The sequence below is a fragment of the Rhinopithecus roxellana genome, chromosome 9, assembly GCF_007565055.1.
Source record: "Rhinopithecus roxellana isolate Shanxi Qingling chromosome 9, ASM756505v1, whole genome shotgun sequence".
Lineage (NCBI taxonomy): Eukaryota > Metazoa > Chordata > Mammalia > Primates > Cercopithecidae > Rhinopithecus > Rhinopithecus roxellana.
The window spans coordinates 65,758,699-65,771,123 of record NC_044557.1 but is presented as its reverse complement, the minus strand read 5'-3'; the positions used below and the strand labels follow the sequence as shown (position 1 = coordinate 65,771,123).

At 38.7% G+C, this 12,425-nt stretch overlaps 1 protein-coding gene across 2 annotated transcripts in view; it reads left to right on the top strand.

Moving 5' to 3' along the window:
• NCALD (neurocalcin delta) overlaps positions 1 to 12,425 on the top strand; it is a 478,271-nt gene that overhangs the window by 345,480 nt on the left and 120,366 nt on the right. The window contains exon 1 of one of the 2 annotated variants that reach the window (XM_010374179.2): positions 11,360 to 11,516. The exons of the other annotated variant lie outside the window; for it this stretch is intronic. The gene's annotated coding sequence lies outside the window, so the exon portion shown is untranslated. Of the gene's footprint in view, positions 1 to 11,359; positions 11,517 to 12,425 lie in introns of those variants that run through there. 2 annotated transcript variants of the gene reach the window in all.

The following is a 12,425-nucleotide window of genomic DNA, read 5'->3' as shown; positions in this document are numbered from 1 at the left end:
CTTTTAGCTTTGTGATTTTGGGGGCCCAAGATATTTTCCTTTCACAGTGTCTTTTTGTAAGTTTTGAAAATTTCTGTGTTCTCTTCAAATATTGCTTATTCTTTATGTTCCTTTTCTCTCGTCTTTCAAATTCACGTTAGCCTTTCATCATATTCCAATGTCTCTTACATTTTTCTGTATTTTCTATTCTTCTTATCATGCTTCAGTCTAGATATTGTCTGCTGATCTGTCTCTTTCATTAGTTTTTTCATTTTATGTATGTTCTCTGCTCTTAAACCCATCTATTGTACTTTTACTTTCCATTGTATTTTTTAGTTATTTAATTTTAATATTTTCCTTTTTTATAAATTTCATTTTTGTGTGAGAATTCTCCAGTTTGCCATCTATTTCCTTGAAAATACAAATAAGAGTTATTTTAAAGTCCCTGTCTGATGATTACAGAAAATGAATAACTTATGAGTCTCCCTATATTGCCTATTTTCTCCTCAGAGATTTTGGTCAGTTAGACCTATTTCCTGGCATGCTTAGTGATTTTGGATTGAATTGAAAATGATGTATGAAAAATGTTAGGGGTTCCGGAAAATGTCATCTTCCTTTAAAAAGGGTTGATTTTTTTTGGAAGGTGGTCAGAAAGGGGGCAAATTATCTTGATCCAGTTAGGGAATGTAATGATTCTAGGGTGGATCCTGGCTTTTGTGAAGGCTCCTCTATTTCCTGTTTTTCACTTCTTCTAGGACTTAACCTTTCAGTTTTGAGATGTGAAAACTTAGGTTTACCAGGTTCCAACTCCTTGGAGGATCTGAACTGTAATTTTGGTTTCCCTGGCACTACACAGCTGCCAAACTCTGCCATTCTGTTTTAGCCTCTTTGCTGCATTTCATGTTTCACTTCTTGTCCTCTTGTCTCATGCCATTTAGGAATTGGGAAATGCTTCAAGGGGAAAACAGTACAGATTGTTGGAATATCTTCTCTGTGATTCCATTTTTTTCTCTCTCTCTACAATCTCAGTCCCTCAAGTCTTGAATATTTTTAAATATTTGTACTCCAATTTTTATCTCTTCAGCTTCTGAGAATGATAAAAACCCCACACCACTTAAGAATCATCCAATAATTTAAGAAGAAAAGCAGTGGGAAATGCAGAGTCTCTATCTCAGTGCTTCACTAAATGTTTGTATCTTCCCCAAATTCCTATGTTAAAACCCTAACCCACAAAGTGATGGTATTAGGAGGTGGGCCCTTTTGGGAGGTTATCAGATCATAAGGGTAGCGCCCTCATAAATGGGATAAATCTCCTTATAAAAGAGGCCCTAAATAGCTATCTTGGTCCTGTGTGCCCATCCTACCATGTGAAGACTCAGCTTGAAGGTGCCATTCAGGAACCAGGAAATAGGCTCTCACCAGAGACCACATCTGTAGGAGCCTTGATCTTGGACCTCCCAACCTCCAGAACTGTGAGACATACATTTCTGTTGTTTATAAACTACCTAGTTAATGATATTTTGTTATAGCAGTCCAAATGGAATAAGACACTCAATATATTTTCCTTTTATCTGAGACCCTGGCACTTAAAATTTTTGATGCCTCTACCACTCTTTAATGTCTTCCAGCCATAAAAAAAAATCTAGCTATTGTTGTTATTTCAGTGAGAGTATTGAACACATGCTACTTCATCATAGTGGGTCATAGATGACCCAAATCACCCAAACCTGTGCATTCTAAATACTGCTTCAGCAAAGACTATAATTTAGGCATAGTTTTATTCAGGACATTTTCTCTAGTTTACTTTGCCCATTTTCCTTGATTCAAATTTTTCTGACTAGATTCTTTTCTTACCATAGAACTCCTTAGACCAAAGATAGATTAAGATATTTCGAGTTCCAAGATGAAAAAAAGGTAAGTTGGCCTTCTCCCTTTCACAAAAAATTAAAAAATAAAAACAAGCCTACCTTGTAAAATAAACATGAGAAATAATTCAATTTTTTCTAAAAACATATCAAATGTAAGTTATTTCCAAAATTTTACAGAACTAAGCTTCTTGAGTATAAATCCTGGCTCTGCTATGTAGTAGGTAAGCAAATTACTTAATCTCTGTCTTCAGTTTCTTCAGTTGTGAAATATGGAATAGTGCCTGCCTCATAGGGTTATTATAATAAATGATTTAATAAATGTATAATACTTAGAAAAATATTCCACATGTAGTAAGCACTCAATTAATGTCAGTTAGTGTAAAAGATTTTCTTTTTTTTTTTTTTATTATTACTATTATACTTTAAGTTCTAGGGTACATGTGCATAACGTGCAGGTTTGTTACATATGTATATTTGTGCCATGTTGGTGTGCTGCACCCATCAACTCGTCAGCACCCATCAATTCATCATTTATATCATGTATAACTCCCCAATGCAATCCCTCCCCCCTCCCCATGATAGGCCCCAGTGTGTGATGTTCCCCTTCCCGAGTCCAAGTGATCTCATTGTTCAGTTCCCACCTATGAGTGAGAACATGCGGTGTTTGGTTTTCTCTTCTTGTGACAGTTTGCTAAGAATGATGGTTTCCAGCTGCATCCATGTCCCTACAAAGGACGCAAACTCATCCTTTTTTATGGCTGCATAGTATTCCATGGTGTATATGTGCCACATTTTCTTAATCCAGTCTGTCACAGATGAACATTTGGGTTGATTCCAAGTCTTTGCTATTGTGAATAGTGCTGCAATAAACATACGTGTGCATGTGTCTTTGTAGTAGAATAATTTATAATACTTTGGGTATATACCCAGTAGTGGGATGGCTGGGTGATATACATCTAGTTCTAGATCCTTGAGGAATTGCCATACTGTTTTCCATAATGGTTGAACTAGTTTACAATCCCACCAACAGTGTAAAAGTGTTCCTATTTCTCCACATCCTCTCCAACAACTGTTGTTTCCTGATTTTTTAATGATTGCCATTCTAACTGGTGTGAGATGGTATCTCATTGTGATTTTGATATGCATTTCTCTGATGGCGAGTGATGATGAGCATTTTTTCATGTGTCTGTTGGCTGTATGAATGTCTTCTTTTGAGAAATGTCTGTTCATATCCTTTGCCCACTTTTTGATGGGGTTGTTTGTTTTTTTCTTGTATATTTGTTTGAGTTCTTTGTAGATTCTGGATGTTAGCCCTTTGTCAGATGAGTAGATTGCAAAAATTTTCTCCCATTCTGTAGGTGGCCTGTTCACTCTGATGGTAGTTTCTTTTGCTGTGCAGAAGCTCTTTAGTTTAATGAGATCCCATTTGTCAATTTTGGCTTTTGCTGCCGTTGCTTTTGGTGTTTTAGACATGAAGTCCTTGCCCATGCCTATGTCCTGAATGGTACTACCTAGATTTTCTTCTAGGGTTTTTATGGTATTAGGTCTAACATTTAAGTCTCTAATCCATCTTGAATTAATCTTCGTATAAGGAGTAAGGAAAGGATCCAGTTTCAGCTTTCTACTTATGGCTAGCCAATTTTCCCAGCACCATTTATTAAATAGGGAATCCTTTCCCCATTTCTTGTTTCTCTCAGGTTTGTCAAAGATCAGATGGCTGTAGATGTGTGGTATTGTTTCTGAGGACTCTGTTCTGTTCCATTGGTCTATATCTCTGTTTTGGTACCAGTACCATGCTGTTTTGGTTACTGTAGCCTTCTAGTATAGTTTGAAGTCAGGTAGCATGACGCCTCCAGCTTTGTCCTTTTGACTTAGGATTGTCTTGGCAATGCGGGCTCTTTTTTGGTTCCATATGAACTTTAAAGCAGTTTTTTCCAATTCTGTGAAGAAACTCATTGGTAGCTTGATGGGGATGGCATTGAATCTATAAATAACCTTGGGCAGTATGGCCATTTTCACGATATTGATTCTTCCTATCCATGAGCATGGTATGTTCTTCCATTAGTTTGTGTCCTCTTTGATTTCACTGAGCAGTGATTTGTAGTTCTCCTTGAAGAGGTCCTTTACATCCCTTGTAAGTTGGATTCCTAGGTATTTTATTCTCTTTGAAGCAATTGTGAATGGAAGTTCATTCCTGATTTGGCTCCTTGCTTGTCTGTTACTGGTGTATAAGAATGCTTGTGATTTTTGCACATTAATTTTGTATCCTGAGACTTTGCTGAAGTTGCTTATCAGCTTGAGGAGATTTTGGGCTGAGACGATGGGGTTTTCTAAATATACAATCATGTCATCTGCAAACAGGGACAATTTGACTTCTTCTTTTCCTAACTGAATACCCTTGATTTCTTTCTCTTGCCTGATTGCCCTAGCCAGAACTTCCAACACTATGTTGAATAGGAGTGGTGAGAGAGGGCATCCCTGTCTTGTACCAGTTTTCAAAGGGAATTTTTCCAGTTTTTGCCCATTCAGTATGATATTAGCTGTGGGTTTGTCATAAATAGCTCTTATTATTTTGAGGTACATTCCATCAATACCGAATTTATTGAGCGTTTTTAGCATGAAGGGCTGTTGAATTTTGTCAAAAGCCTTTTCTGCATCTATTGAGATAATCATGTGGTTCTTGACTTTGGTTCTGTTTATATGCTGGATTATGTTTATTGATTTGCAAATGTTGAACCAGCCTTGCATCCCAGGGATGAAGCCCACTTGATCATGGTGGATAAGCTTTTTGATGTGCTGCTGAATCCGGTTTGCCAGTATTTTATTGAGGATTTTTGCATCGATGTTCATCAGGGATATTGGTCTAAAATTCTCTTTTTTTGTTGTGTCTCTGCCAGGCTTTGGTATCAGGATGATGTTGGCCTCATAAAATGAGTTAGGGAGGATTCCCTCTTTTTCTATTGATTGGAATAGTTTCAGAAGGAATGGTACCAGCTCCTCCTTGTACCTCTGGTAGAATTCAGCTGTGAATCCATCTGGTCCTGGACTTTTTTTGGTGGGTAGGCTATTAATTGTTGCCTCAATTTCAGAGCCTGCTATTGGTCTATTCAGGGATTCAACTTCTTCCTGGTTTAGTCTTGGGAGAGTGTAAGTGTCCAGGAAATTATCCATTTCTTCTAGATTTTCTAGTTGATTTGCGTAGAGGTGTTTATAGTATTCTCTGATGGTAGTTTGTATTTCTGTGGGGTCGGTGGTGATATCTCCTTTATCATTTTTTATTGCATCTATTTGATTCCTCTCTCTTTTCTTCTTTATTAGTCTTGCTAGCGGTCTGTCAATTTTGTTGATCTTTTCAAAAAACCAACTCCTGGATTCATTGATTTTTTGGAGGGTTTTTTGTGTCTCTATCTCCTTCAGTTCTGCTCTGATCTTAGTTATTTCTTGCCTTCTGCTAGCTTTTGAATGTGTTTGCTCTTGCCTTTCTAGTTATTTTAATTGTGATGTTAGAGTGTCAATTTTAGATCTTTCCTGCTTTCTCTTGTGGGCATTTAGTGCTATAAATTTCCCTCTACACACTGCTTTAAATGTGTCCCAGAGATTTTGGTATGTTGTATCTTTGTTCTCATTGGTTTCAAAGAACATCTTTATTTCTGCCTTCATTTCGTTATGTACCCAGTAGTCATTCAGGAGCAGGTTGTTCAGTTTCCATGTAGTTGAGCGGTTTTGATTGTGTTTCTTAGTCCTGAGTTCTAGTTTGATTGCACTGTGGTCTGAGAGACAGTTTGTTATAATTTCTGTTCTTTTACATTTGCTGAGGAGTGCTTTACTTCCAATTATGTGGTCAATTTTGGAATAAGTGCGATGTGGTGCTGAGAAGAATGTATATTCTGTTGATTTGGGGTGGAGAGTTCTATAGATGTCTATTAGGTCCGCTTGGTGCAGAGATGAGTTCAATTCCTGGATATCCTTGTTAACTTTCTGTCTCGTTGATCTGTCTAATGTTGACAGTGGAGTGTTGAAGTCTCCCATTATTATTGTATGGGAGTCTAAGTCTCTTTGTAAGTCTCTAAGGACTTGCTTTATGAATCTGGGTGCTCCTGTATTGGGTGCATATATATTTAGGATAGTTAGCTCTTCCTGTTGAATTGATCCCTTTACCATTATGTAATGGCCTTCTTTGTTTCTTTTGATCTTTGATGGTTTAAAGTCTGTTTTATCAGAGACTAGGATTGCAACCCCTGCTTTTTTTTGTTCTCCATTTGCTTGGTAGATCTTCCTCCATCCCTTTATTTTGAGCCTATGTATGTCTCTGCATGTGAGATGGGTCTCCTGAATACAGCAGACTGATGGGTCTTGACTCTTTATCCAGTTTGCCAGTCTCTGTCTTTTAATTTGAGCATTTAGTCCATTTACATTTAAGGTTAATATTGTTATGTGTGAACTTGATCCTACCATTATGATATTAACTGGTTACTTTGCTCGTTAGTTGATGCAGTTTCTTCCTAGCCTCGATGGTCTTTACATTTTGGCATGTTTTTGCAATGGCTGGTACCGGTTGTTCCTTTCCATGTTTAGGGCTTCCTTCAGGGTCTCTTGTAAGGCAGGCCTGGTGGTGACAAAATCTCTAAGCATTTGCTTATCTGTAAAGGATTTTATTTCTCCTTCACTTATGAAACTTAGTTTGGCTGGATATGAAATTGTGGGTTGAAAATTCTTTTCTTTAAGAACGTTGAATATTGGCCCCCACTCTCTTCTGGCTTGTAGAGTTTCTGCCGAGAGATCTGCTGTTAGTCTGATGGGCTTCCCTTTGTGCGTAACCCGACCTTTCTCTCTGGTTGCCCTTAAGATTTTTTCCTTCATTTCAACTTTGGTGAATCTGGCAATTATGTGTCTTGGAGTTGCTCTTCTGGAGGAGTATCTTTGTGGCGTTCTCTGTATTTCCTGAATTTGAATGTTGGCCTGCCCTACTAGGTTGCGGAAGTTCTCCTGGATGATATCCTGAAGAGTGTTTTCCAACTTGGTTCCATTTTCCCCCTCACTTTCAGGCACCCCAATCAGACGTAGATTTGGTCTTTTTACATAATCCCATACTTCTTGTAGGCTTTGTTCATTTCTTTTTCTTCTTTTTTCTTTTGGTTTCTCTTCTCGCTTCATTTCATTCCTTTGATCCTCAATCGCTGATACTCTTTCTTCCAGTTGATCGAGTTGGTTACTGAAGCTTGTGCATTTGTCACGTATTTCTCGTGTCATGGTTTTCATCTCTGTCATTTCGTTTATGACCTTCTCTGCATTAATTAGTCTAGCTGTCAATTCTTCCACTCTTTTTTAAGATTTTTAGTTTCTTTGCGCTGGGTACGTAATTCCTCCTTTAGCTCTGATAAGTTTGATGGACTGAAGCCTTCTTCTCTCATCTCATCAAAGTCATTCTCTGACCAGCTTCGATCCGTTGCTGGCGATGGGCTGCGCTCCTTTGCAGGGGGAGATGCGCTCTTATTTTTTGAATTTCCAGCTTTTCTGCCCTCCTTTTTCCCCATCTTTGTGGTTTTATCTGTCTCTGGTCTTTTATGATGGTGACGTACTGATGGGGTTTTGGTATAGGTGTCCTTCCTGTTTGATAGTTTTCCTTCTGACAGTCAGGACCCTCAGCTATAGGTCTGTTGGAGATTGCTTGAGGTCCACTCCAGACCCTGTTTGCCTGGGTATCAGCAGCAGAGGTTGCAGAAGATAGAATATTGCTGAACAGCGAGTGTACCTGTCTGATTCTTACTTTGGGAGCTTCCTCTCAGGGGTGTACTCCACCCTGTGAGGTGTGGGGTGTCAGACTGCCCCTAGTGGGGGATGTATCCCAGTTAGGCTACTCAGGGGTCAGTGACCCACTTGAGCAAGCAGTCTGTCCGTTCTCAGATCTCAACCTCCATGTTGGGAGATCCACTGCTCTCTTCAAAGCTGTCAGACAGTGTCGTTCGCGTCTCAGTGTAAAAGATTTTCCAACATCAACAGCAAGAACCATTAAATACGTCCACATATAACTTACATGTACTCATAATAAATATTTATGGTTTAGTAGGGTTAAGTTTGATTTACTTGGAGCCATGCAGTTTTAGAAAAGTTTATGAGAACTCAATATTTTTGTTCTTTCTTTTTTCTTCTTTGCCTTTTTTTGAGATTGGGGGTTGGAGAGAGGCTCTCTTCCCTATTAGTAGGAAGAAAAAGGAACCATTTCTTTCTACTCTTCAACATTTATTTCCCAATAGTTGAGTCATTCAACATGGATTGAGGACTCACTGTGTTCTGGGTTGTGTGCTAACTGTAGTGTTGTACAGATGAATAAGATTTCATCCTTTCCCCGAAGATCTTTGTAGGCTTATCAGAGTCAGACAGATAAACAAGAAATGACATACACACTTGAGCCATCTACCCTGTGGCAAGGTGTCAGAATTTTATAATATATTAACTTTATTATCCTCCAAACAACCTTAAGATGTAGGCACTGCAGCTTAGAGGACTTAAGTAACTTGTTCAAGGTCCAACCATAAAAAAGAAGAAATTTGAACCCGGTAGCTCTAAACAGTAAGTCCAGGCCTGCCCACTAACGTTAAGACAGAGGAGACAGCAACGTCCCTACCTACAAACATTGACAAAAGACTGGTTAGAATTGCATGACCCAAACCACCTGTTAGTTCAGGTGTGTGAGCCCAGGTCAGACTGCTTATTTAGTGGCATTTACAAGTTATTTCTGGCAAAGTGGTCAAACTAATAATAGGCAGCCTTGACATTCTTACAAAGAGTGAAAAATAAGATGCAGAACTATTTTTGAATGGGTATTTTTAAATTTGGTGAACCATTTTCACCTTTAAAAAAATGACTTGTCAATTAGAAAATAAAATGGCACATATTCTCTTCAGTGTAGTGGGCTGTGATTGGAGAAAGCTCTCATGTATTTCCTATGATACGTTCAACTACATTTGGGTTAATTAACCAAATTGGTAGAAATCTGAGCTCCAAAGAGATCATCATCATGCCTTCAACCTCACAGAAGACTGGTAGCTTCCTTCACTCTAAGAGGAAACTCTAAACCTAGGTAGTTTGCAAAGGAAAATGAGTAGGTAGGCAAATTACTTAATCTCTCTCTTCAGTTTCTGGTTGAAGCATGTTGTAGAAAAAAGGACTATGTGCACCCACTTTTCATTTTGAAGGTCAGTTCACTGGAATTTTTTTTTTTTCGAGATGAAGTCTCACTCTGTCGCCCAGGCTGGAGTGCAGTGGCATGATCTTGGCTCACTGCAGCCTCCACCTCCCGGGTTCAAGCAATCCTCCTGCCTCAGCCTCCTGAGTAGCTGGGACTACAGGCATGTGCCACCACGCCTAGCTACTTTTTGTATTTTTAGTAGACACAGGGTTTCACTGTGTTAGCCAGGATGGTCTCGATCTCCTGACCTTGTGATCCACCAGCCTCAGCCTCCCAAAGTGCTGGGATTACAGGCATGAACCACCATGCCCAGCCAGTTCACTGAATATATTAAATAGTGATGAGCTGAAGCCCAAGGCAGCATAAAGTATACTTAGTCTTAAAATGTTAGACCAGTCAAAATAAAAGTGTTGGTTTTTTGCTAATTTTCAAATTAATCCGTTTAAAGTCCTGAATTTGAGGCATTTTTTTTTTTTTAGAACTAAGAACTTCTTATTTCAGAAGACATCACCTCTTAGCAGAATGTGGCACTGCAGTTTTTCTCTCTTAAATGCTAAAGCTGCATAAAGAGGAGGAAGAGTTGATTAGGCAGCCATGGATTAGAGCCAGAGAGACGGTAAATTACGCAGCTCAGAGAACATGGGTCCCAGGAAAGCTAGAAGGGTATGTTTCTCTGCCTCTTCCCTTTCCCTCATTACTATAATGTGCATTTCTGAACATAAAAGCAGAACAATAATTGGAACAAATTGTTAGTTTATGAATTGTGGCTGTTGGTGAAATCTGCTAGGGAGGCTTTAGGTAGACATTGAATTCCATTGTCCTCATTCAAACAGGTAAATTCCCAACTGTCATTAGTCTGAAATTAAAGGAGGAAAGTTCTTTATAATTTGATTTCAGTTTTGCAGTGCTGCAGCTAATCACATCAGGAAAATAACTTTTTAAATAAACATCTATCTTTTCTCCCAATTGGGGTTGAGACAGAAATAAAGGAAGATGAAAAGGAGGATGGAATAGGAAGGTTATATGACCAAGCGGTTTGAACATTAGTCTTATTATTAAAGAAGCAATTTCTGATTCTACTAAAGAAATTTCATTCTTTTACAGGGACACAAATGTAATCTGCCTGGCTGCCTTAGGTTTCATTTATATTTTGTAGCACCCCAGAGCTACGCTTATTTGTTTAGTTATTTATTATTTTTTTAAGAAACAGAATAGAAGTCCTTATAAGCCTAGCATGTAAAGGTCCTTAGGGTTTTGAGGACAGTCTCCTCTTCCCTGCCTTTTAACTCCTTGTCCTTTGTTTGGGCATACATTTTCTGAATGTCTTTTTCAGAGTACCTTCCTGTGAGTTTCACTGATTTTGTTTAATTGGCTTCCCATTAATTAAGAAGGAGAATTAACTGGGAAATAGGCTCGTGTGCAGAGTTAAAAGTTAAGCCAGGGTGGTCCTAAAGGAAATAAAGCTAATGTTAGAAAACATGTGAGATAACCCTTTTATTCTGTGGCTCTGGGCTTTCATTACCTGGCCCCTGGGTACTCAATGTTGAGTCCTAGCAAAGGGGTATGGATGAGAGGACTCAAGAGTAGAGGATTTGGCACCCATATGGCCCCAAAGCAAAGTTTTCAGCTTACTCACAGGGTTTTTTTAAAGTAACACTGTTTTGAGACTCCTTTGGTCATCATTTTTGCCTATCCATTTTACAGTACAGGAATCCTGAATTTATGTTATCTGATGTCTACATCCTACTTGGTATCAGGATCATTAGACGGTCTCATCTGTCTCTGAGCCACCACTCACTGTTTTTTATTTTTCTTTCCATCACAAGCATGGTCTCAGTATATCTATGTATATTCTGATATAGTTTTTAAAATACATTTTCTTCCACCCCCTCCCCCTGAGCTTCTATTTTTATATATTCGCTTGCACATAAGTTTAATTGGCTAAGAAAACTACTCCAGAATTTTTCAGTTTCTTTCCTTTTGTTATAGAGAAAGAGAGAGAGACATGCTTCATGCTGGTGATAGTGAAACAAATGAGAACTTCAGGGTGGCATGTATTTTCCTGCAAGTAACTGTAGAGAGAAGACACCAAAGCCTTGCAGAGGAAAGTTGTAGGCATGCTGGAGTCACAACTTCGGGGGCTGAGGTTGTCGGGGAGCTGTCCGTGATGGTTCTATGGTGCGTGTGTACACACATACTCTCTCTGTCTCACACACACACACACTCCACAGTGACAGATGACCTATTGAAATAATTTCAGAGCCGGTCTGTGGTTGCTACGACAACCAATGATCTCTTGGCTTTCATCTGGCCATGTGACAGGGACTTTGACGTCAGCTAGAGGCAGAGTCTGTGGCTGAGTCCACACAGTCAAAGGCTTGTGAGAATCTGGTGGATGCTGGACCTTGCTGCTGCTGCTACTGCTGTTTCCAGGGGCTGCAGAGCATGGACTGTTAACTCTTGCACTTCTTCTGAGTGAGGTAATTAGTTTGCTTTATATACAATAGTTAGATGTTTTTATAGCTCATTGTGGTTTTCCCCTCTCTCTTACCTCCTACAAGTTTGTATTCATGAGCAATTATTGTTGTACCAAGGGGAAAATGTGAAGCAGCTTCTAGTTGTGAATTTCAGGCAGGTTCTCTGGAATTTAGTTAGATTTGGATTAATGTTCTGTGAAGTAGGTTAAAATATAATCGCCTTGCAAGCTCCACACTTGCTAACATAACATTATGTAGACGTACGAATTTTGCAGCTTGAGCCAAATATTCTCTCTTGAATTCCAGGAATCCTCCCTTCAGTATTGTTTTGGGTTTAAAAACTCCAGCATAGCCTTGCAATGTGTTTCTAACTTTTCTTTTTACAATTGCTACTCAATTCTGAATCAGCCCAAAATAGTTTGGAATTGGTTTCTATCTTGTTTGCAGCATTCATATTTAGCAACAATAGGAACCACGGGAAATAACATAACTGAAATAAAAGTTGGGATTTTGCTTATAAATAAGACCTTTGGTGTTCTGAAAGTACCAGGAAAAATTGTCAACAGCTTCCTGTTTAGAGAGAAATAATCGGGAATATGCCAAGGAAGTTGGGGTGGAACCTTTGACATGTGTGCATGCAATTGCTTTTTGGTTGTTAGAGCAAAGTGCATATTTCCAGTATCCTCCCCTGAAAATTCAGCTGTGAAGAGAATGGCATGAGATGGTCTTTGCTAAGGAGTCATGTAAGCTGTTGTTACTTTTTAAAATCATCGTAATTACCTAAAGAAGAAAACAATAGCCCTCAAACAAAATGTGTCATTGATACTCGTTCTACTTTAACTCAAACACAGATAGAAGTGATCACTCACAATTTGCTCAGGATCTTAAATGAATAATTTGATAACTGTGATT